General features: G+C 36.4%; 1 protein-coding gene and 1 pseudogene across 11 annotated transcripts in view; one reads left to right on the top strand and one right to left on the bottom strand.

Annotated features, from left to right (window-relative positions):
- SLC4A10 (solute carrier family 4 member 10) overlaps positions 1-25,939 on the bottom strand; it is a gene marked incomplete at both ends in the record, with an annotated part of 305,510 nt that overhangs the window by 37,943 nt on the left and 241,628 nt on the right. The gene's annotated exons all lie outside the window — the stretch shown is intronic.
- On the top strand, positions 19,184-19,853 carry LOC307056944 (ribulose-phosphate 3-epimerase-like; annotated as a pseudogene). Its single transcript has 2 exons — positions 19,184-19,645; positions 19,735-19,853. The product of its transcript is annotated as a ribulose-phosphate 3-epimerase-like (transcript).

Raw genomic sequence — 25,939 nt, 5'->3', positions numbered from 1 at the left:
TTGAGGCCTTTTAAACCAAGATGCTTTCTAAACCTTACAACAACCATTTGCCTCTAAATTATAAGTCAAGTGGGAAAAAATGATAAACATCCAAATGTATTATTATAATTTACTTATTTTTTATTAATACTGTATAACTATATCCATTAAAATTGGAGTTTATAATTCATATTTTAGAGATCATTTAGAATTTTGCAATGTAATTTAAAATTAAAGCTAGGTTGAAGCAAAAACCCTAGGTATCTCAGGGTATACTTTCTTTGTGATGAGTGATAGTTCTATTTAAAATCAAACAATCAGTATGCAAAAGATTTTTGAGTAGCTACTACATATAAGGTAACATGATGAATGCTGGGTGGGGTAAGAGCAGAGAGAATAGGTAAAAGCTGGGCAAAGTGGTACTGTTATGTAATAAAAAAACAGCTTTTGATCTCATGTTCTTTATAACTTTGTAAGTAAATGAGAAGACAAAAGCAAAGATTATCAGCAAGTTAATTGTCTTAGATGTGAACTTCAATTACAAATTGTTTGTTTCAAAAATTCATTCATAAGTCTATTATTTGCCCTTCAGAGAGCATTTTATTATAGAAGCATTTTATAAAAATAGTGGTTGGGCTCCCAGTTTAAGCCACATATATACTACATAACTTGAATATTAGTTGGATTGCTGTTTTAGTGATATTAATTGAACTGTAGAACCCAACTGCCATTATTTCTATAGGAAAATATATTACAGTCTCTACTTGATAAATTCCTCTGCCTAAGCAACAGTCTCTCTTCTTTTTTTTTTTTTTTTTTTTTTGCGGTACGCGGGCCTCTCACTGTTGTGGCCTCTCCTGTTGCGGAGCACAGGCTCCGGACGTGCAGGCTCAGCGGCCATGGTTCACGGGCCTAGCCGCTCCACGGCATGTGGAATCTTCCCGGACCGGGGCACGAACCCGTGTCCCCTGCATCGGCAGGCAGACTCTCAACCACTGCACCACCAGGGAAGCCCTCTCTTCTGTCTTTTACATCAGGAATTTTAGTCTGTTCTTTTTTTTTTACCACCACTCATTCATTTTTCAAAGTGTACTGAGTGTCTGTTATTACAAGAAACTCTCCTTGACTTGGGCAATACAGACAGGTATGTTCCTGTTCTCACTAAGAGATGTTAGAGTATTCCCCACCTGGGCTCACATGGGGCTGGGCCTCTAAAAAAGCAGAGGATTCCAATGAGAAAGTTGTTGATGAGGATTTTAAGGGAATGAGACATGGAAGTATTAGCTACTATGAGCAGCTACAGTGACCACCATGGTATCAGAGGGAGGAAACACAGCAAAAGGGAAACAGTCCCCTGAGATGCAGTAATAATCATTCATTAATGCAATTTATTCAAATCTATAGGTTCTCAAGTCCCAGATTAGTTGTACATAATCCCAGAGCACAGCATTATGTGTCAGAAAGGCCTTTGTCCTTTACTGGCTGTGTGGCCAGGGGCAAATTATTTAAGCACTCTAAATCTTGGTTTCCTCATAAATAAAATGCAGACTGAAATGCTTACCTTGTAGAGCTATTATGAAGAATAAGTAACATGATATATATTAAGTGCCTGGTATACATTTATGCAGTTTTGAAATTGTAGCTGCCATCATCATCATGGTTCTCATCATTATTTTCTGGTTCATTTTTCAGTTTTTCATAAGATGTAATAAAACTGTTAACTTTCAATTGATGTAATACAAAAAAACCACTAGGCTTTTTTCTAACATGCTGATACTCTTTATTTTGCGTCCAGTGCTTTAAAGAGAATTAAATTCTGACCAGCATTAAAACAGTTTTGCTACTATCACTAAGAATCTATCAAAAGAAAGAAAATTCCTGTTTAATTTTGACTTTAGGTCATTAGATCACTAGGCAAATACAGTAAAGATAATATATGAAGAGAGAGAGAATAATTTCACTTAAAAATATCTTAAATTATTAAAAATAACACTAAAACCATTAAGTCACTGAATATTTTCTAAAATTAAAAATCAGATTTGGCTTCTAGCTTAAGAAAGAGGGCTGAACACACATGTTTATTTTCTCATTACCTAGAATTCATTAAGCAAAGAAATAATATAAAAAGAAACATGAGGGGAAATATCAACAAAAGAGAGATGTAAACAAATGGAATATGAAAAGCATATGAAAGCAGGATGTTTGTAAAAGCAGAACAGAAGGGTAATACTAACAATAATAGTATTCTTATATTTAATCCTTAAAATAGGTAGTATTAATCACATGATAATATCAAGGCATGAGTGATGTGGCCAAGGTTACACAGCTAGAAACATCAGAGCCAGAATTTAAACCTAGGCAGTCCACTCCTAATGACTAACTTAAAAAAATAGAAATATTTACATAGAAACATAAATATATATACATATTTATAAATACATATAAAATTTATAAATTTATATAGGATATATATATATATATATATATATATATATATCCTTCCAACTGCAGTAAAGGAAGGACCTGGCCTGCCGAGTAGAATCCCACAAAGGGTCTGAACTAAGAGAAGACGTTGGGATGAAGGAAAGAGTGTTTTCCAACCTAAGAAAGCAGTGAAAGAACTCTCAGAATGACAAATGTATGGTAGAGCCCAAGAGTGAACCAGGGAAGAAGTGACATCACAAGATAGCTGAATGGAAAGTCCCAGTGCTCCTTCCCCCGTAGAAACTTCAATTTAACAACAATATATGGACCAAAATACTGTGACGAGAATTCCAGAATCCAGTTAAGATGTTGCAGTACCTGAGTGCAAAGCTGTGAACAGCCACATTCAAACAGGTAAGAAGAGCAATTTCACTTTAACTGCATCAGCCCCTCCTCTAAGCTGGCACAGCTCAGCAGTGGTAGAGAATACCCTGGCTTACACTTTTTACACTGGGGGTGAAGAGAAAATAGAGGCTGCATCTGACATTCCAGCTCTTCAGAGGGCTGCTGAGGGACTGGTATCTGTCTTGTCTAATTCAGAGCACTGACAGAACCATTGTAGTTTGGACGCCCCGGTGCCACTGAGAACAAAGACGAGTGGATAAAATGGCTTTCAGGAATAGGATGGCTCAGTGCAATTAGGGGCAGGTGAACAACTTGAGGCTTTTCCCTCTGAACAGAGTGAAAGAAGCATATTTCTGATGTTCAAGCTTTTTGGAAGAGTGCCCAAGGGACTGGTATCTGTCTCACCTAACCTGGGATGCTGATGGGGACTCATCATATGGTAGATATCTGGAGGCCTCTGAGAACAAGGGATAGCAGAGAATCTTGCTACTGTAAAACCATAGAACTTGCAGTAGCAAGATTCTCTGCTCTCCCTTGTTCTCAGAGGGAGCAAAAGATTATAAGCCCCTTGAAAAAGAAACCAGCAATACTAATTGAGAAATTGCACACAGAGGCTCAGAGAATTTGCATCCCCTTCCCTCCAAGAAAGGGTTACAGAGGCCCCCAGAATCTCTAGTCAAGCTGATTAATAAGAGTCTTCTGCACAAAGAGAAAGTCCCTAAATGCTATGAAAGGTGGCTGTTATTTCAAATGTGCCAATCCTAAAACAAAGTTATGGGACACATGAAGAAACAGGGCAACATGGTCCATACAAAGGAATAAAATAAATCAGAAATTTATCTTAAAGAAATAGAGGTATATAAACTACCTGACAGAATTAAAATAACCATTATAATGATATTTTATGAGATCAAGAAAATAATGCATAAACAAAATTAAAATATCAACCAAAGGATAGAAAATATTAAAAAAGAACAAAATAGAAATTTTGGAGCTAAAGAATACAATAATTGAACTAAAAAATTCAGTAGAGGGGTTCAACATCAGACTCAATTAAGCAGAAGAAAGAATCAGTGAACTTGAGGACGGGTCACTTGAAATTATTCAGTCAGAAGAACAAAATGAAAAAAGAATGAAAAAGAGTGAAGGAAGCCTGCGGAACACATGGGATATCATAAGCAAATCAATATATGCATCATGGGAGCCTCAGAAGAAGAAGAAAGAGAATAAGAGACAGAAAGCTTATTTAAAGAAATAGCGCCCCAAAACTTCCCCAAAATAGGGAAGGAAATTACATCCATATTTAAGAAACCCAATGAATTCCAACCATTGTGAATCCAAAGAAATCCACACTAAGACACATTATAATCAAACTGTTAAAAGTCAGAAAAAGAGAAAATTTCAACAGCAGCAAGAGAAAAGCTAATCACCATATGCAAGAGAAGTTCCATAATATTACCAGTGGATTTTTCAGCAGGAACTCTACAGACCAGAAGGCAGTAGTATGACATATTCAAAGTGCTGAAAGGGAAAACTTCCAACCAAGAATACTATATCTGGTAAAAAATGGGGGACTTCAAAAATGAAGGAGAAATAAAACCTTCCCAGGTTTTAAAAATAAAGCTGAAGGAGTTCATCACCACTATATCTGCCTTACAAGAAATGTTAAAGGGAATCTTTCAAGTTCAAACAAAAGGACACTGAACAGCAACACAAAAACATATGAAAGTATAAAGCTTGCTAATAAAGGTAAGTATATAGACAAATACAAAATACTGTAATGGTGGTACATAAATCACTTTTAATTCTGGTATAGAAGTTGAAGGACAAAAGTATTTTTAGACACTATTACTATAAAAATATGTTAATGGATACACAATATAAAAGGATGTAGTTTTTGACATCAATAACATAAAAAGTGTAACAAGGGGGGAGTAAAAGTGAAGAGTGTTTGTATGCAATTGAAGTTGTTTTATCAGCTTAAAATAGATTGTTGTAAATATAAGATGTTTTATGTAAGCCCCATGGTAACCAAAAAGAAAATACCTTTTTTGTGTAGAACATCCACAAAAGAAAATAAGAAAGGAATCAAAACATATCACTACCAAAAAAAAAAAAAATCAACAAAACACAAAGGAAGTAAAAAGAGAGGAAAGAGGGCGAGTGACAAAAATGTTACAAGACAGACAGAAAACAACTAATAAAATGGCAATAGTAAGTTCTTCTCTATAAATAAGTACTTAAATGTAAGTGGATTTTACTCCCCAATCAAAAGACATAGAATGACTAATGGATTAAAAAAAGATCTAACTATATGCTGTCTAGAAGAGACTTTTGATTTAGGAACACACATAGAGTGAAAGTTAACGTATAGAAAAAAATATTATATGCAAACGGTAACCAAAAGTGAGCATGTGTCAGGGTGGGCCATAATCATATCAGACAAATAGACTTTAGGTCAAAAACTGTCAAAAGAGACAAGGAAGGACCTTATATAAGGTTAAAAGGGTCAATTAACCAGGAAGATATAACAATTAAAAAGATATACGCACCTAACAGCAGAGCACCCAAATATATGAAGGAAACATTGACAGAAGGGAAGAGAAAGATAGATAGTAACACAATTATATTAGGATATTTCAATACCTCACTTTAAATAATGGATAGAATCCAGATAGAAGATGAATAAGGAAACAGAGGACTTGTGAACAACACTATAGACCAAATGAACCTAATAGCATATACAGAACATTTCACCCACCAGCAGCAGAATACACAGCATTCCCAAACACACACAAAACATTCTCCACAAGAGATCACATGTTAGGTCACAAAACTAGTCTTAACAGATGTAAGAAGACTGAAATCATACTAAGTATACTTTCCAACCACAGTGCAATGAAACTAGAAATCAATAACAGAAGGAAAACTAAAAAATTCACAAATGCATGGAAATTAAGCAACATATCCTTGAACAACCAATGGACCAAAGAAGATATCAAAAGAGAAATTAGAAAATATCTTAAGACAAATGAAAACAAAAACAACATACTAAAACTTATAGGATGCAGCAAAAGCAGTACTAAGAGGGAAGTTTATAGCAATAACTGCCTATATTAAAAAGATGAAAATTCTCAAATAAACAACCTAACTTTAAAGCACAAAGAACTAGAAAAAGAAAAACAAAGCCCAAAGTTAGCAGAAGGAAGGAAATAATAATCATCAGAGCATAAATAAGTGAAATAGAGACTAGAAAAACAACCATAGAGATCAATGAAACTGAGTCGGTTTTTTAAAAAAACCAACAAATTGACAAACTTTTAGCTAGACTAAGAAAAAAAATAAAGACTCAAAATTATAAATGAAAGAGGAGACGTTACAACTAATGTCACAGAAATTAAAAGGATTATAAGAGATTACTATGAGCAATTCCAAGCCAACAAATTGGATAGCCTGGAAGAAATGGATAAATTCCTAGAAACATACAATTTATCAAGAATGAATCATGAAGAAATAGAAATTCTGAACAGACCTATAGCTAGTAAGGAGTTTGAATCAGTAATCAAAAACTTCTCAACAAAGAAAAGCCCATGACCAGATGGTTTCACTGGCGAATTCTACCACACATTTAAAGAACTGATGCCAATCCTTCTAAAACTCTTCCAAAAAATTGAAGAGGAGGGAACACTTCCAAACTCATTTTATGAAGCCAGAATTACCCTGATACCAAAACCAGAAAAAGACATCAAAAGAAAACTAAAAAACAATATTCTTAATGAATATAGATGCAAAACTCCTCAACAAAATAATAACAAACTAAATTCAACAATACATTAAAAGGATCATACATCATAATCAAGTAGGATTTATCCATGGAACACAAGAATGGTTCAACAAGCAAATATCAATCATTGTGATACACCACATTAATCGAACAAAGGATACAATCACACGATCAACTCAATAGATGCACAAAAAGCATTTGACAAATTCAACACCCTTTCATGATAAAAACACTCATTACACTAGGAATAGAAGGGAATTATCTCAACATAGTTAAAGTCATATATGACAAGCCCACAGCTAACATCAGAATCACTGGGGAAAAACCAGAAGCTTTTCCTCTAAGATAAAGAACAAGACAAGGATTCTCACTCCTGCCATTTCAATTCAAAATAGTACTGGAAATCCTACTAGAGCAATTAGGTAAGAAAAAAAAAGCATCCAAATTGGAAAGGAAGAAGTAAAATTATCTCTGCTTGCAGATGACATAATCTAATACAAAGAAAACTCTAAAAATTCCATACATAAAAAAATATTTAGAAGTAATAAATGAATTCAACAAAGTTGCAGGATAAAAATCAACATTAAAAAACTCAGTTGAGTTTCTATAAACTAGCAATGTGCAATCTAAAAAAGAAATTAAGGAAACAACCCCATTTACAATAGCATCAATAAGAATAAAATACTTAGAAATAAACTTAACCAAAGATGTGAAAGTCTTTTACACCTAAAACTATAAAACATTGCTGAAAGAAATTAGAGGACACAAATAAATGGAAAGATATAAATGTGTTCATGAATTGGAAGACTTAATATTGTTAAAAACACCCATATTACCTGAAGTGATCTACAAATTCAGGGCAATCGCTACCAAAATCCCAATGACATTTTTTATAGAAACAGAAAAAATAATCCTAAAATTCATATGGAACCATGAAGGATCCTGAATAGTCAAAACAATCTTGAGAAAAAAAGAATGAAGTTGGAAGCCTCACACTTCCTAATTTCAAAATATATTACAAAGCTAGAGTAATAAAAACAGTATGGTACTAGAACAAAGACAGATAGATATATAGACCAATAGAACAGAATAGAGAGCCCAGAAATAAACCCTCACCTATGCAGTCAAAAGACCTTCAACAAGAATGGCAAAGCTACACAATGCGGAAATGTTGAAGTCTGTTCAAGAAATGATGCTGGGAAAATCAGATAACCACAAGCAAAAGAATAAAATTGAACCCTTATCTGACACCATACACAGAAATCAATTCAAAATAAATAAAAGACTTAAACATTAGACCTAAATCTATAAAATTTCTAGAAGAAAACAGGGGGAAAGCTTTATTACATTGGTCTTAGCAATGATTTCTTAGATATGACACCAAAACACAGGTAATAAATGCAAAAATAGACAGTGGGACTACATTAAACTAAAAAGCTTCTACATAGCCAAGGAAACAATAAGCAGAGTGTAAAGGCAACCTGTGGAATGGGAGGAAATACATGCAAACTATATCTGATAAGACATTAATATCCAAAATATATAAGGAGTTGCTACAACTCAATAGCAATAAAACAAATCACTCAATTTAAAAATGGACAAAGAAAAATAAAAAATATAAATAAATAAAAATAAAAATGGACAAAGGACCTAAATAGACATTTCTCCGAAGAAGATCTACAAATGGCCAACAAGTATATGAAAAGATTTTTGACATCACTAATCATCAGGGAAATGCAAATTGAAACTACAATGAAGTATCATCTCATACCTGTTAGGATGACCTATAAATGAAACAAAACAAAACAACAGAAAATAAGAAGTGTTGGTGAGAATGTGGAGAAACTGGAACCCTTGTGCACCGTTGTTAGAAATGTAAAATGGTGCAGCCACTATGGAAAACACTCTATAGGTTCCTCCAAAAAAAAAAAAAAAAAAAAAATAGAGCTACTACATGATCCAGCAATCCCATTTCTGGATCCAAAGAGAACTGGATCTTGAAGAGATATTGCATTCCCAATTTCATTTCAGTATCGTTTACAATGAGCCAAGAAGTGGAAACAATCTAAATGTCCATCAACAGATGAATGAATTTTAAAAAGTATAATATATACATACAATGGAATATTATTCAGCAATTTAAAAAAAAGAAGGAAATTCTGTCATCTGCTACAACATGGATGAACATTAAGGATATTGTGCAAAGTGAAATAGAAGGACACATACTCCATGATTCCACTTATATGAGGTATCTAAAATAGTAAAACTTATAGAAACAGAAAGCAGAATTGTGGTTTCCAGGGATGGGAAGAGAGAAATGGGGAGTTGCTGTTCAATGGGTATAGAGTTTTAGTTATGCACTATGAAAAAGTTCTGGAGATCTGCTGTGCAACATCTGCTGTACTCTACACTTAAACTTTTAATAAAGAGTTAACAGGATAGAATTATTGAATTCTTGGGGAAGCTTGAGGACATTCAAGCACAGAAGCCCAGAGCAAAAGAAGGCAGTCAGCAATTCCAGGAAAAATAAAAGGCTTTACAAGAAAGACATGTTCCAAAGAGGAAGAAAACTGAAATATATAATGATTTTGACCAGCTCATGAAATGTTGAAAAAGAAAATTCATTTTACCATGATGTTAAGAACACTGTTGGGTTTTTATTCTTCACTATATATTTTTTCAGTTATTTTCTTAGTGGTTTCTGTACAGCTTACCACATACATTCAGTTATTAGCCTCCATTAATTGCTCGCTGATTGCGCTATTGTTTTTGACAGAAACCTGGGGCATAAAATGCTCTGGTGGTATGATGCAATTAAACTCTAGCTCCTTTGCAGTTGAGGTCATTGTTTGAGGTTCTTCTGGCCCCAAGAGGACTCTCCTTAGCTGTCTCTTTTCCTGGTTCTCTCTGGTATAGTAGTTGGCCTATTGTTTAGCCTGTGTCTCTCATAAAGCTACCTACCTCTTCTTAATTGCTTTTCACCAAAACTTCCATTATTTTTTAAAATTTAGTTTAATTTTTATTTTATATGGGAGTATAGTTGATTTACAATGTTGTGTTAGTTTCAGGTGTACAGCAAAGTGATTTAGTTATACATATATATATATATATATCCCTTCTTTTTCAGATTCTTTTCCCATATAGGTTATTACAGAATACTGGATTGAGTAGAGTTCCCTGTGCTATACAATAGGTCCTTGTTGATTATTTTATATACAGTAGTGTGTATATGTTAATTCCAAACTCCTAATTTATCCCTCCCCCCCACCTTTCCCTTTGGTAACCATAAGTTTGTTTTCTTTCTTTTCTTTCTTCTTCTTCTTTTTTTTTTTTAAAGGAACTTCAGGTGTGAGGTAGGTCAGGGAGATTTTTTAAATTAATTAATTAATTAATTTGTTGCATTGGGTCTTAGTTGTGGCAGGTGGGCTCCTTAGTTGCAGCTCATGGACCCCTTAGTTGCGGCTCGCTGACTTCTTAGTTGCAGCACATGGGTTCCTTAGTTGTGGCTCACCAGCTCTTAGTTGCTGCATGAGAACTCCTAGATGCAGCATGCATGTGGGATCTAGTTCCTGGACCAGGGATCAAACCCAGGCCCCCCACACTGGGAGCATAGAATCTTAACCACTGCACCACCAGGGAAGTCCCCATAAGTATGTTTTCAAAGTCTGTGAGTCTGTTTCTGTTTTGTAAATATGTTCATTGTACCTTTTTTTTTTTAGATTCCACATATAAGTGTTATCTGCTCCTAAAACAATTTCCAGAGACTTTCTATTATTGCTTTCGAAAATGATTTTCACCAGTAAAGTTGTTTCACCAGCGAGAGGGTCCTTAGAGTTCCTTATGCTACCATTCTGGAAGAATGTTGTTTTCTGAATGCCATAGGAGTCATGATACTAGAGCCATAGAGAAGAAAATGTAACCTATGCACACTACTTGACTCTAGAGTGAGAAATATTTAAGTAGCTATAACTATGTAAAGGTTTTTAAAATGTGGTTTTAAAGAAGTTTTTTAGAATCAATCTTTCAGCAAATTGTTTAACACTTAACTATGGTTAGAGAATAAAAGATATGTTAACAACCACTACAATAGAATCAGGGGTAGGGAGATAGAAGGAAGAACAGAGAATTGGAAGGAAAGGTAGAATTATTTATGTCTTCTTAAAGTATAAAAAATTAATAAACAGAAACCTCATGTAAATAGAGTTGGGAGACCAGATGGGGGAACCACATACACCAAGACAATAGCAGAGCCCAGTAGGAAGAAGAAAGACTTCCTCTTCTTTCCTGTCAAGAGCTCATCCAGTGAGAGGCTGTCACAATTCAGCCAATGAAAAGCCATGGACTGTTTGGTTACTATGGCCCTCCCAACTCCCTTTGCCCCTCTAGAAGAGTTCTTCTCTCCATTTTTGCAGGGGGCTTGCACGTTGTTATGCTTGCTGATCCCAAATTGAAATTCTTTGTAGATCCTGAATAACAACCCCCCTTGTTTTGTTTTGTTTTGCTAGAGAAATAACTGGCAGCCTATTTGTTTTAGGTCAACAATTTGATGGTCCTTATGAGGATCCCCAGAAAACCCCCAACAACTCTGAGGCTGGTGAGCAAACAGGTGTAGAACCAACATTGAGCCCTTGTTGCTCACTGCTTTTCTCATCAACCCTGGATTTTGAGGCTTAGTCTTTCTCCTGGATCTGAGCTTCCATCCACTTTGCATTTTGAAGCTCTCCAGGTTTTATTCAGGATCTATTTTAAAGTTTCTTCCTTTCTGGTTAAGGCCTTGTTCTGTATGCGAGTATTCATTTGGCATTTTGGTATGATTTTGAAATCAGACTGTTCCAGCTGGAACTGGCTAGCCTTCGGCCCATTCCTTTTGGAACAGGAGCTGTTCCTCCTGGAACTGGCTAGCCTTTGGCCCATTTCTTCAGGAACAGGGGATGTTTCCTTGGAACTGTGCCGGTTCAGCCTTTGGCCCAATTCCATTTCGAATAGGGGCTGTTCTATTGGAACTGTGCTGAGCAGCTTTTGGCCTGGCTCCTCTGGGACCAGACTGTTCCCTTAGAACTGGCTGGTATTAGGCCTGCAGGTTATTTGGGCTGTTTAAGCTATTTCAGCTATTTGAGCTGCTTGAAAATTATTCTCTTACTCTAGAGAAAACCCTCCAAGAAATGGAATCCCAGTTATCTAAATATTTTGAGGGTACCCCTCTTACAGGGACCCTGGCCAATTTTTGTTTGAAAACCACAATTCTTCCTCAGGCACATTTCTAACTAAATGGATTGACCCAATCAAAGGCAATTTACAGTATCAATGGCCATTATGAGGAACTTTTGATATCCCCAAACTTAACTTTTCTTAAAGCTGAATTGGACAACCATAGCTCTAAAATTTCTAAAACTGAATGGAATGCATATTTCAATTGGTAATTTGAGGCTTCCACATGTTATCACGAGCCTAAAACTGCCTCTCTGCAAAACGGGACTTTAAGTTTTACTGAGGCAAACAAAGAAAGAAAGATAAAATGTCTTCCTAAGCCTCATGCTCTTCTTCTTTGGCTTCTTTATCTCAGGCTGTGCCTCTGGTGCTATCTTCCTCCTTTCCTTCTATGCCATATACAGCTCCTCTATACCCTCAGTTCCCCCATACTAATTCTCTCGCTGAAGTTCCCTTTTTCTCTGAAACTCCCCACTCCCTTTTCCTCTGAACTTGTCCCTTAAAATTAAGCCTTTTGAGGATCCAGAGGCTAAACCCTTAATTTCTTATACTACCTGGATTAAAGGTGAACTGCCAGCCATAGTCAAAGATTTTCCCAGAGTAAATGAAGATTCTCACAGATTTGCTGAGGAATTTAATATAGTCAGTCAAATTTATCAACTGGGTTTCTCTGACGTATCAGTTAGTTCATATACTTGTCAGTGAAGGCCAGGTTCAGCATTGGATGAAAAATGCTAATTGGGAAAATCTTAAAAGATCTCTAGAATTACAACCAGAGACCCACCCATTAACTTATTATATGATCAGGCTCAGGAAATTGCTAGGTGTCTTCATAGGGCAATTCCTAGGGCTTTTCCAAAGCCTGTTGATTGGAACAAAATTCAGACTTATACACAAAATTCTGATGAATCTGTTCATTACTATTACAATCGACTTCAGATTATTTTTTAAGAAAATTCTGGTCTTCCTTCAGATGTTGTTTCACCAAGGTAGCTTTTAACTCTATGTATTTTAGTAGGTTGAACCTGGATCAGCCCACTAAATAGGATGCAATGGGAAATTGTGTTCACTCTAGATTTAGTTAATCTGGCAAAACCAGCTCTCTCACACTCTAGAGGAGTCACCTAAAAGGGAGACCACTAAAATTCTTAATCTTCAACTCCAGCAAATTAAGCCCCCTAAATGAAACCAAAACCTTCCTAGTTTCTGCTATTATTACAAAGAGTCAGAACATCAGAAAGGAGATTGGTACAAATGTACCTTCAGCCCTCTAACCAATGTCCTCTCAATTCTCAATGACATGGCTTTTCAATGTCCTCTCAATTCTCAATGGCATGGCTCCAAAGAACTACAGGGGCTCTTTGCAATCTTCTTCTTAACTGGCTTAGAGAAACATTTCTCCAGATGGGGGATGAAATTCTTCCAGTCCTAACTGACAACAGAGCCACACTCTTGGTGCTCAGCCCCACTACAACAAAGTGGCCCCTGCCTCGATGTACTAAAACAGTCCAAATAGTGGGGATCTCTAATGAACCTCAAGAGGTTCCTGTTTCTAAACCTATTCCCTTTTGTTTAGGCTCTTTGAGAGATACACACCCTTTTCTCCTTAGTTCTTCTACCTCTAAGCATTTGTTAGGCTGAGGCTTCTTAGAGAAGTATCATGCCACAATTTCTTTCTCCCAAAAGGAGTAAATACTTCAGTAGTCATTAAAGCAGCCAACCAGGTGAATTAAATGACCCTTTGACACCTATTTTTTTTTTTTTTTTTTTTTGCAGTACGCGGGCCTCTCACTGCGGTGGTCACTCCCGTTGCAGAGCACAGGCTCCGGACGCGCAGGTTCAGCGGCCACGGCTCACGGGACCAACCGCTCCGTGGCAGGTGGGATCTTCCCAGACCGGGGCGCAAACCTGTGTTCCCTGCATCAGCAGGCGGACTCTCAACCACTGTGCCACCAGGGAAACCCACCCTTTGACATCTTTTATTTGCTTTGTCTCTGATGGTACTAGAGTTGAATTCAGGAAACACTAATCATTTTTCTCTGTTGAATCAGCTATCACCCTCCTCATGGAGAAAACCTCCAGCTAATATTGGCAAAATTCATAGCACAACTTTCATCAAGATTCAAACACATCCTTCAAAACTTCTTCCTGGAATTAATCAATAGCCTATAAGTAAAGAAGTCCTTCAAGTTATAAAGCCCATAATAAAAGCTTACAAGGCTCAAGGCTGCATTATCCCTTGTATTAGGTCCTATGATACTCCTATTTTGGGGGGTGGGGGTTGAGAGTTTATTCCTTAAGTAAGAACCAAGCTTTATTTATTCACAAAAGAAAAAAGAGTTGAGGCAAGGGGAAAGACAAGTTTTACACAAAATTACAACAATAACTCCCTTTGGTAAAAAGGGTGGAGGTTTGGGCTTCCCTGGTGGCGCAGTGGTTGAGAGTCCGCCTGCCGATGCAGGGGACACGGGTTTGTGCCCCGGTCCGGGAAGATCCCACATGCTGTGGAGCAGCTAGGCCCGTGAGCCATGGCCGCTGAGCCTGTGCTCTGCAAAAAAAAAAAGGGTGGAGGTTTGTCTAGGACCTCCAAGCAATAAACAGTATTGTTATCCCCTGACAACCTGTCATTTCTAACCCTCATATGATGCTAACATCCATTCCCATTGGAAATAAATTCTTTACTCTAATTGATTTATGTGGTGCATTCTTTGGTATTCCAGTTGAAGCTAGCCAATACCTTTTTGCCTTTACTTGGGAAGAAAAACAATTCACCTGGACAGTAATGCCTCAGGGTTTTACTGAGAGTCCTTTTTATTTCTCACAAATTCTGATGGCTGATCTGGTTGACATAAAGTTCCCTGGGGGTTCTGCTTTGTTGTAATATATGGATAACTTTCTTCTTTGCTCTCTGTCTCAAGCCTCCTCACAGGAAGACAGCATCCATTTGCTAAAGCTTTTAGCCTTAAAGGGACATTAGGTTGCCAAGGAAAATTGCAGTTTTCCCAAGCCCAGGTTTGATATTTGGGGCTTCTGATATCAGAACAAGGGTTACACCTAAATTTAGATAGGCTTCATGGTGTCCTAAGTTTCCCAAAACCCAAAACTAAGCACCAACTGCAAGGTTTTTTCTGGCTAGCTGGTTACTGCTGAAATTGGATTCCAATTTCTCTCTTATGGCCAAACCTCTGTATGTTTTGATAAATAACAACCCTGACCCAATTTTATGGGAAGAATAAGATGATACAATATTCTAGTACTTAAAGGAGAGTTTGATAAACCCACCTGCCCTTGGGCATCCCTATTCTCAGATTCCCTTTTCCTTTGTGTATGTGAAAGGGAAGGGAATGACTTTAGGGTACTCATCTAAAAACAGGTCAATGGGACCACCATTGACCCCTTGGGTACTTTAGCTAGTAACTGGATCCTGTGGCAAGAGGACAACCCCCCTTGCCTTAGAGCCATTACTAACACCACTCTTTTGGTTAAGGCCACTGAGAAAAATGTTGTGGGAGCCCCTTTAACAATTTTTGTACCTCATGCAGTAGAAGCCCTCCTGACTTCTCAATCCACTCAACATTTCTCAGTTGGCTACCTCATCTCCTATGAAGTCCTTCTGTTAACTCCTCCTCTTTTATGTTCTAATAACCTTAACCCTGCTACTCTTTTCTCCTCTGTCATTGATGAAGTCTTTCACAACTGCTTAATGCTGATGAATCACCTCCTGACTCCTCGTGATGATCTGCAGGAAATTCATTTTGGTAATGCTGAATTCTCATGGTTCACTGATGGTTCTTATTTTAAAGGTAAAAATGGCAAATATTGTGCTGGCTATGTTACTGCAACTGCCTTTGATAGTGTTGAGGGAGTATCTTTTCCTCTGGCTACTTTAGTCCAAAAGGCTGAATTATACACTCTTACATAGGCTTGTACTTTAACCAAGAGCAAAACTGCCAATATTTATACTCATAGTAGATATGCTTTCAGAGTAGCTCATGATTTTTTAATATTATGGAACAATATGGCTTCCTTACTTCCAGTGGAAATAAAGTTTAAAATGGCCCCTATGTTCAGGGATTATTGGATGCATTATTTTTATCTGACACTTTAGCTATTATCAATATTCTGGGTCATTCTAAACTGGACTCTCTGAAAGCTAAGGAAAATTACCTTGCTAACATTTTCACAAGGAATGCTGCCCTTAAAGGAACCAACAGCAGCCAACCCTTTTCATGGTCCAAAGGGATATTTCTCCAAATGATAACTTAGAAAAACTAGCTAGAGAAGCCCAACAATTGACCTCAGAAAAGGAAAAACAAGATTAGAAATTCAAGAATTGCTGGTTTGATAAAAAGAGAAAGTTCTGGTTTGGACCAAATAACAACCTAGCCCTACTGGAGACTCTAAAATTCCCACTCCTCACCACTGTACATGCATTAAATCTTTGGTCTGCTGACAAAATGAGAGCCTTCATGAATCAATATTGGTAGGGAAACACTAACAAAGCCACAAAAAGTGCCTACTTTACTTGTCCTGCTTGTCTGAAATACAACCCAGGGAAGCCTGCTTTTACTGCTCCTGGACATTTTAAATTGCCTAATGGACCATTTGAGGTCTGGCAAATGGCATCACACAATTTCCTCTGTCTCATGAATATAACTATGTTTTAGTCATAGTCTGCATAGTCTGGACTGAAGCTTTCCCTTGCAGATGAGCTACTGCCTCTCCATGACTAACGTTCTTTTGGAAAAGATTATCTCCAGTAAGAGAATTCTTGAACTTCATAGCCATCCCATTTCACTAGTCAGGTACTTCAACAAGTCTGTGCTGTTTGGCTGGTTTTACAACACTTTCACTGTGCTTATCACCCTCAATCCTCTGGTTTAGTTGAATACATGAATGGCATTATTAAGACTCAGTTGGCAAAACTTGTAGAATCCCTCCAAATACCTTGGCCAAAAGCATTGCTGTTGGTCTTTTTAAATCTCAGATCCACCTCTTTTGTAATTCATAAACTCTCACTCTTTGAGATAGTCACTGGATGCCCAATGCATGTGGCCCCTAACTCTTTTGACCTACAGCTGATAAAAGGAGAGATATTCCAATACTGCAAAGGCCTAATTACTTTTATTAAAAATAAAAAATATTTTAGTAGAGCAATCTTTTCATAGTGCACTCTCAAGAGACAAAGACCTTGAGCCTCACACCTTGCAATCTGAAGATTTTGTCTGTTGGAAAAGACACATCCAGAAGGACTCTCTTCAACCTTGCTGGGAAGGTTGAACACCTATCAGGTGTTGCTAACTGACCCTTGTGCCACCAAACTCCAGGGAATAGACTCGAGTTCACATGACACACCTAAAGAAAGCACCAAATTCTAATTGGACTTGCACATTATCTGTTGACCTCAAAGTAAAGATTTCCCAGAATTGAAGCAGATGACATCTGATGAGACATCTTTTCCAAGATACCTAAACCAGGCCTATTGGATATCTGTCACCAAACCTTTGATGATGACATATGCTTCAGATGATCTCCAGTGTCTGTGATCTTGATAACATGGACTTTAGATAAAAAGTGTCTGAGAGTTCCTCCTCCTACATCTCCTTGGTACTCAAATGTGACCTCAGTAGGTTTCAAATTCATGCACTTTCCTTCCAACGTGGGACACTATACTCAGGTAAGGTCCTTCCTTGAAAGGAGGACCAAAAGGTCTCCAAAAAGCCACTGAAACCAGAAAACCTGACTCTTGACCAGCAGTGCTTTCAGAGAAAGATCTTGATCAAAAGGGGAAAATGTAAAAAATTGATAAACAGAAACTTCAACTATATAGAGTCAGAAGGGGAAGCTCTCATGCCCTATGACAATAGCAGAGCCCAATAGGGAGAAGAAAGACTTCTTCTCCTTTCCTGGCAAGAACTCATCCAATGAGATTGTCACAACTCAGCCAATAGAAAACGATGGACTATTTGGTTACTATGGCCCTCCCAATTTCCTTTTCCCCTCTATAAAAGAGTTCTCTCATTTTTGCAGGGGGCTTGCACGTGGCTTGCCATGGTTGCAGATCCCAAATTGCAATTCTTTACTGACCCTGAATAAACCCATTGTTGCTAGAGAAATAACTGGCAGTCTATTTGTTTTAGGTCAACACAAAGTAGAAAGTAAAGAGAATTATCTACAACTCGTGGAACAAGAAATAGAAGTTTATATACGTTATTTGTGGTTATTTGTTTATTTATGTACAAAGGTTATGGGAATGATGAAACTTAGGATATGGTATAATTATTTTGGAAGGAGAGATAGAGCAAGAAGAAAGGTTGGAGGTGGGAGTAGAAAGTGAGCTAAATTCCATCTACTATAATGCTAGTTTTCTCTTATTATATTACTCCTGTGAGAAATTTGGCATATTTTCTTTGTTTTGCATTTTAGTTTCCTTTTGTCATCAATACATTTACCAAATTTTCAGAATATAAAAATATTTTCCCAAATGTTTTCCCTTCAGCTCCTATGGTGTTAGGCCTTTTTTTTTGAGGTAAAGTAACAGAAAGATTCATTTGGAGGAATTTCCCATCATGGGAATACACTGCCCCTTATTAGTGAACTGCCTTACAGTTAAGCATACATTAAGCATACATCTAACATAAATATATATATGCATACATATAACAGAATGTTATTTAAAAGGAAGAATTTTATTTGAAATAACAGAATTTTATTTGAAAGAAAGTTGGGAACAAAAACATTTATTAGCCATTTGATCCCATTTATATTCCTAACAAAGGGCACATCAATGCATATTTGAAGTTATTTATCTGCATATTTTAGCAAAATCACTAAATTAGCCAGCTCTTCTGTTAACTTACTCCACTCAAGCAACAAAAACCAAGCAACAAAAACCAAGCAAACTGCTATTTCTGACTCATCTGAATAATAGGCAAGTAAACTTAAGACCTAACTTATTGTAAAATAAATTCTTTAAAGCTATAACTCATGCCTTTACTTTGATTTACACTTGGGAAAATTAATAATTATTTCAAATGAAAATTTAGTCACTGCTCAAAGATTAAAGTACTAACACATTTTTAAAAAGAAGAAGAAGAGGGCTTCCCTGGTGGCGCAGTGGTTAAGAGTCCGCCTGCCGATGCAGGGGACACGGGTTCGTGCCCCGGTCTGGGAAGATCCCACATGCCACAGAGCGGCTAGGGCCGTGAGCCATGGCGCTGAGCCTGCGCATCCGGAGCCTGTGCTCCGCAAGGGGAGAGGCCACAACAGTGAGAGGCCCGCCTACCGCAAAAAAAAAAAAAAGAAGAAGAAGAAGAAGAAATCAGGATAAACCCTTCATCTTGCTGGAGGACTCATGTAACTTGGCTCTTGGAAACCAGTACCATGGTGTCCAGCTGTAAGATTGGCCCATCCATCTTCAACAGCAACCTGGCCAATTCAGGGGCTGAGTACTTCTAGACACTGGTCTCTGGGGCCAATTATCTGCACCTGGATACAACAGATGGGTATTTTGCTCACAGCGTCACTTTTGGTCACCCTATGGTAGAGTCTCCAAAAGCAGCTATGACAGGATCCTTTCTTTGAAATGCACAGGATCGTTTCTAGGCTGGAACAGTTGGTAAAGCCAATGGCTGCAGTAGGAGTCAATCCATATATATGAGAACCCAGCGGCCTTAATTAAAGACATTTGGGAGAATGAGACAAAGGTTGGACTTGCCATCAAACTAGGAATGACAGTTGAGTATTTGGCACCATGGGCTAATCAGATAGATATGGCCTTGGTTACACCAGTTGAACCTGGGTTTGGAGGGCAGAAATTTATGCAAGATATGATGCCAAAGTTTTATCAGTCGAGGGTCCAATTTCTGTCTTTTGGCAGAGAGGTTAATGGTGAAGTGTAGATCATGACACTCTCCATAACTGTGCAAACACAGTGGCTAACATGATTGTGTCTGGCAGTGCTATTATAAGGAATAAAGACTCCAGATCTGCGATCAACCTGTTAAGATATATTTGCTCAGAAGCTACTCAGAAACAAACCCTTCATTGGTGAAATCTCAAGGAGCCCAATGTTTCTATTCATGAAATTTCCCTTTTATTGGAAAACAAGAATGTTGACTACCAAATCATATTGCATGAAGTGGTGCTGCTTTCCTGAGCAATTATTCATTCCCAGGACTAAAACCTATTGTGCAAAACGTTCTAAGAGGTTAGAAACTGGGGTGCATACCTACATTTTTAATGATGGCATTTAAAGATTAGGGTACTGAAATACCCCGTTTATTATTGGGAGATTTGATTTTTATAAAGAGTAAAAATATAGCTGTCTTAAGATTATAAACAGAAATGTATCTTAATGCCTAAAGAAGGCATATTAGCTATTATGAAGAAAATTATTTTTCTGCATTTCTGAAAAGAATTTTCTGTTGTTTCCCATCTGTTATCCAAAAGCAAGTGAAGCCCTTATGTTTTTCCTGTTTCATCATTTGTGATTTGATAATATGAGCAGAATAAAACTCATGAAAAATACAAGCTTGAATCTGGTTGGGAGGGCATATCATATTCCTTTTGCATCTAAAACATCTATATTTTCCCTTTTTTACTTTACAGTCAAATACATAAAAACTATTTTCAAAACGTCTGAAGCCCAGGGGTTTTCAGGTGGTCTGCTCTAAAATATAGGCATTGATTTTATCAGGATGTTTTCTTTGCCGGCTTTGCTTAAGGGGTAGATTATTCAGTGATTTTTCCTCCTTTCTTAATGCCACCTACCATTCTTAAGGACATTAAATAATGCTGTTGCTTTAGTTCTGAGTACAAGGAAAAGTAAAGTCTCTATTTGGAAGTAATATTGAGCTGAATCTTGACTCTGCCCCTTTAGGCCTATTTGACCTCTGAAAAATCACACAACTTCTTGGAGCTTCTATTAACTCATTATATATCAAATGTAATTATAACAATTGTGCAGGATCCCGTTGAGCCTTAAAAGAGGCACCATAACATATGCAAAGTTTCCAGTACTATTCCTAGAATTTACTAGATGCTCAATACAGTATATAAGTTTATGCTATGATTTATAAAGTACTTTGATATAATCGCATTAAATTTACAAATCATTCTTATGACTGCTAGGACAGGTATTTTTCTCCCCATTTAAAAATAAGAAAGTAAAGCTCAGTAGCAGGCTGGTACCATGGAAAGTCTCTAGTAGGCATAGGATTTCTGGTCTGTACTCTTTTTAAAATGCAGCCCATTGGGAACCCACCCTAACAAAATAAAGACTATGTGACAAGCCCACAGCTAACATCATATTCAATGATGAAAAGTTAAAAGCATTTTCTCTAAGATCAGGAATAAAACAAGAATGCCCACTCCTTGAAGTAAGTCAGAAAGAGAAAAACAAATATCATATATTAACACATATATGTGCAATCTGAAAAAAATGGTATAGACGATCTTATTACAAAGCAGAAATAGAGATGTAGACGTAGAGAACAAATGTATGGATACCAAGGAGGAAGGGAGGGGATGGGATGAATTGGGAGATTGGGATTGACATATATAGACTACTGATACTATGTAAACTATGAAATAGCTAACTAATGAGAACCTACTGTATAGCACAGGGAACTCTACTCAATGCTCTGTGGTGACCTAAATGGGAAGGAAATCCAAAAAGAGGGGATATATGTATACATATAGCTGATTCACTTTGCTGTGCAGTTGAAACTAACACAACATTGTAAAGCAACATTTATATTTCAATAATAAAAAAAAAGATTGCCCACTCTTGCCACTTTCATTCAACATAGTATTAGAAGTTCTAGCCAGAGCAACCAGACAGGAAAAAAAAAATAAAAGGAATCCAAATTGGAAAGGAACAAATTAAACTGTAACTGTTTGCAGATGACATGATACTATACAGAGAACATTCTAAAGACACCACGAAGAAACTACTAGAACTCATCAATGAATTTAGAAAGTTGCAGGATACAAAATTAATATACAGAAATCTGTTGCATTTCTATACACTAACAATGAGAACTATCAGAAAGAGAAATTAAGAAAGTAATCTCATTTACAATTGCATCAAAAAATAAAATACCTGGGAATAAATCAAACTGAGGAGGTAAAAGACCTATGCTCAGAAAACTATAAGACACTGAATAAAGAAATTTAAGAAAACACAAAAAAGATGAAAATATGTACCAGGTTTAGGGACTGGAAAAATTAATACTGTTAAAATGACCATACTACCCAAGGCAATCTACAGATTTAATGCAATCACTATCAAAATACCAATGGAATTTCCTACAGAACTAGAACAAATAATTCTAAAATTTGTATGGAAACCCAAAAGACCCTGAATAGCTAAAACAGTCTTTAGAAAGAACAACAAAACTAGAGCTATCATGTGTCCTGATTTCAAACTATACTACAAAGCTACAATAATCAAAATGGTATGGTACTGGCACAAAAACAGAAACATAGATCAATGGAACAGAGTAGAGAGCCCAGAAATTAACCCATATTTATATTAATCTATTACAAAGGAGGCAAGAATATGCAATGGGGAAAAGACAGCCTCCTCAATAATGGTATTGGGAAAACAGGATAGCTACATACAAAGGAATCAAACTGAGCTGGTTTCTGACACCATATAAAAAATAAACTAAAAATGGATTAAAGACTTATATGTAAGACCTGAAACCATAAAAATTCTAGATGAAAACTTAGGTATTACACTCTTAGATATTGGTCTTAGCAAATTTTTTGGATCTGTCTCCTCAGGCAAGGGAAACAAAAACAAAAATAAACAAATGTGACTACATCAAACTAAAAAAACTTTTGCACAGCAAAGGAACTATCAACAAAATGAAAAGGCCACCTACTGAATGGGAAAAGATATTTGTAAATGATATATCCAATAAGGGGTTAATATCCAAAATATACAAGGAACTCATATAACTCAACATCAAATAAACAAACAACCCAACTAAAAAATAGGCAGAGCACATAAATAGATATTTTTTCAAAGAAGATGTACAGATGGCCAGCAGACACATGAAAAGATGCTCAACATCACCAGAGTCATGCAAATTAAAACCACAGTGAGATATCACCTCGCGTCTGTCAGAACGGCTATTATCAAAAACACAACAAATAACAAGCATTGGTGAGAATGTGGAGAAAAGGAAATCCACATGCCCTATTGACAGGAATGTAAATACAGCCACTATGGAAAACAATATAGAGATTCCTCAAAAAGTCAGAAATAGAACTACTTCTGTATAAGCAAAGGTGGTGCCTGGATTTGGCCCATGAGCCATAGTTTGTTAACTCTGCTCTAGACTTTTAGAGATAAAAGGAATTTGAGAACCTATCTGATGGGGTTTTCTTAGAAGGGATTTAAGAATTGGAATTTGAGAATTTTGGAGGCAGTTATCCCTGGGTTACTAGACCAGCTTTGTAACATTTCCTAATTGTCTTATCTCGGGCAAATTATTTAAGATGTCTGTGCTTTGATATTCTCATCTCTAATTGAAGGTAATCATATATAATTTATGGAGGTGTTGGGAGAATTAGAAAAGACACTTAAAGTACTCAGGACAGTGTCAGGCACACAGGAAACACCTGGAAAATGTTAGCTGTGACAATCACCAATCCATTTTACAGAGGAGGGAGCAGAAGTCTAGACCCAGTTAAGGACTTGTCTAAGGTTACAGTAATAGTGGCAGAACCAGCCGTGCTTGTGCAAGTTGCAAACCTTTTGAGCCTCTGTCACTTGAACTGCAAAATGAGGGCGTTGGACAACATCTTCTCTTGGGACCTTCTAGTTCCACTGCCATTATTCTACTAACTGGCACCCTAAGGCTTAAAGAACTAATTTACCTCGGTAAGTACATTCCTTACAGTCTGGAAATGACTTCATATATAGCATCAGTAAACTGGCAGAAAAACCAGGCATTGGAGAGGGAGACTCTGATTTAGCATTAATAAACATACATATATTTATATATAATGTATAATTATGAATATTATTTAATATATATTATATATCTTTTTTTAGTCACATACCTTAAATATCAAGGAAGGGAGCCAAGTCCTTGGCAATTAGTATGATGAATAATTGCACTGAATACATTTCAAGTCATTCTTGGATGTGTCTCAGGGACTTTTATGCTACACATTCTTATAACAAGTCAAGTCAAGTATTTATGCATGTTCAGATTATTTTGACAAAATGATTAAAGTAATGAGATGGAAAAAAAATAGAACTACAATATGATCCAGCAATTCTACTTCTGGGTATGTATTCAAAGAAAATGAAAACACTAATTTTAAAAAAATGCACCCCCGTATTCACTGCAGTATTATTTATAATAGCCAAGATATGGAAGCAACCTAAGTGGCAATTAATAGGTGAGTAGATATGGAAGCAACCTAAGTGGTGATTAATAGATGAATGGATAATGTGTGTGTGTGTATATATATATATATACACACACACACACACACACCACACACACACAATGGAATATTAACCATACAAAAGAATGAAATCTTGCCATTTGTGACAATATGAATGGATCCAGAGGGTATTATGCTAAGTGAAATAGGTTAGACAGAGAAAGACAAATACTGTATGATTTCATTTATATGTGGAATCTAAAAAATAAAACAAATGAACAAACATAACAAAACAGAAACAGAGTCATAGATACAGAGAACACACAGGTTGTTGCCAAGAAGGGAGAGGAGTGAGTGGAGGAGAGAAATAGGTGAGGGAGATTAAGAGGTACAAACATTCAGTTACAAAATAAATGAGTCACAGGTATGAAATGTACAGTGTGGGGAATATAGTCAATAATTACATAATATCTTTGTATGAGGACAGATGGTGACTAGATTATCATGATGATCATTTTGAAATGTATAGAAATACTGAATCACTATGTTTTGTACCAAGAACTAATATAGCATTGTAGGTCAATTATACTTCAAAACAAACAAACAAACTCATGAAAAAGAGATCAGATTTGTGGTTACCAGAGGCAGGGGGTGGGGATGATGAAGGCAGTCAAAAGGTACAAAATTCCAGCTGTAAGATAAATAAATACCACAGATTTAATGTACAACATGATAAATATAATTAACACTGTTGTATATCATATATGAAAGTTAAGAGAGTAAATCCTAAGAGTTCTCATCACAAGGAAAAAAACTTTTCTTCTATTTCTTTAATTTGGTATCTATACAGGATGATGAATGTTCATTAAGTCATTGTGGTAATCATTTCATTATGTATATAAGTCAAACCACCATGCTGTATACCTTAAACTTATACAGTGCTATATGTCAATGATATCTCAATTAAACTAGAAGAAAAAAAAAGGATATGCCCAAATATACTGAAACTGAAGAAAGCCAAAGATAAAGAGAAAATCTTAACAACATCTAGGGAAAAAGACATTGCCTTTAAAGAGCAACAGTAGGATTGACAATGACTTCTCCTGAGCTAAAATTGAAACCAATGGAATGAGGTCATTAACGGGCTAAAAGAAAACACTTGGCAATCCAGAATTCTATAACTAGTCAAATATTCATCAAGAATAAAGGTGAAAGGGTGAAGGTGATCAAAAGGTACAAACTTCTAGTTATAAGATAAATAAGTTCTGGGGGTGTAATGGACCACATGGTGACTATTGTCAACAACACTATATTGTATATTTGAAAGTTGCTAAGAGAGTAGATCTTAAAAGTTCTCATCACAAGAAAAATATTAACCATGTGTGGTGATGGATGTTATTATTAAACTTATTGTGATGATCATTTTACAATATACATATATATCATTAAATCACTATGTTGTGCACACCAAAAAATGGAGCCCATGGAAGGTGGGGTGGGCAAAGGAAGCTTCCTTTACTAACATTGTCTTATTTCCAGTCTAACTTTACTCTGTAACAGAACCAGATGGCTAAGAATATTCTAGAATTGTGGATACTGGCCCCAGTGATATGCATTTTATTATTCCAAAAAAGATCTAGTAGGTTAGGAGATGACAGGGTACAGATTTAGTCCATAAACCAAGGCATTTATACCTGTGTTCCAAATTATAATCAGAAAACAAATACA

Source organism: Hyperoodon ampullatus (genome assembly GCF_949752795.1).
Source record: "Hyperoodon ampullatus genome assembly, chromosome: 8".
NCBI classification, from domain to species: Eukaryota; Metazoa; Chordata; class Mammalia; order Artiodactyla; family Ziphiidae; genus Hyperoodon; species Hyperoodon ampullatus.
The sequence above is the reverse complement of the archived record's forward strand: the minus strand, read 5'-3'. Positions and strand labels throughout refer to the sequence as shown.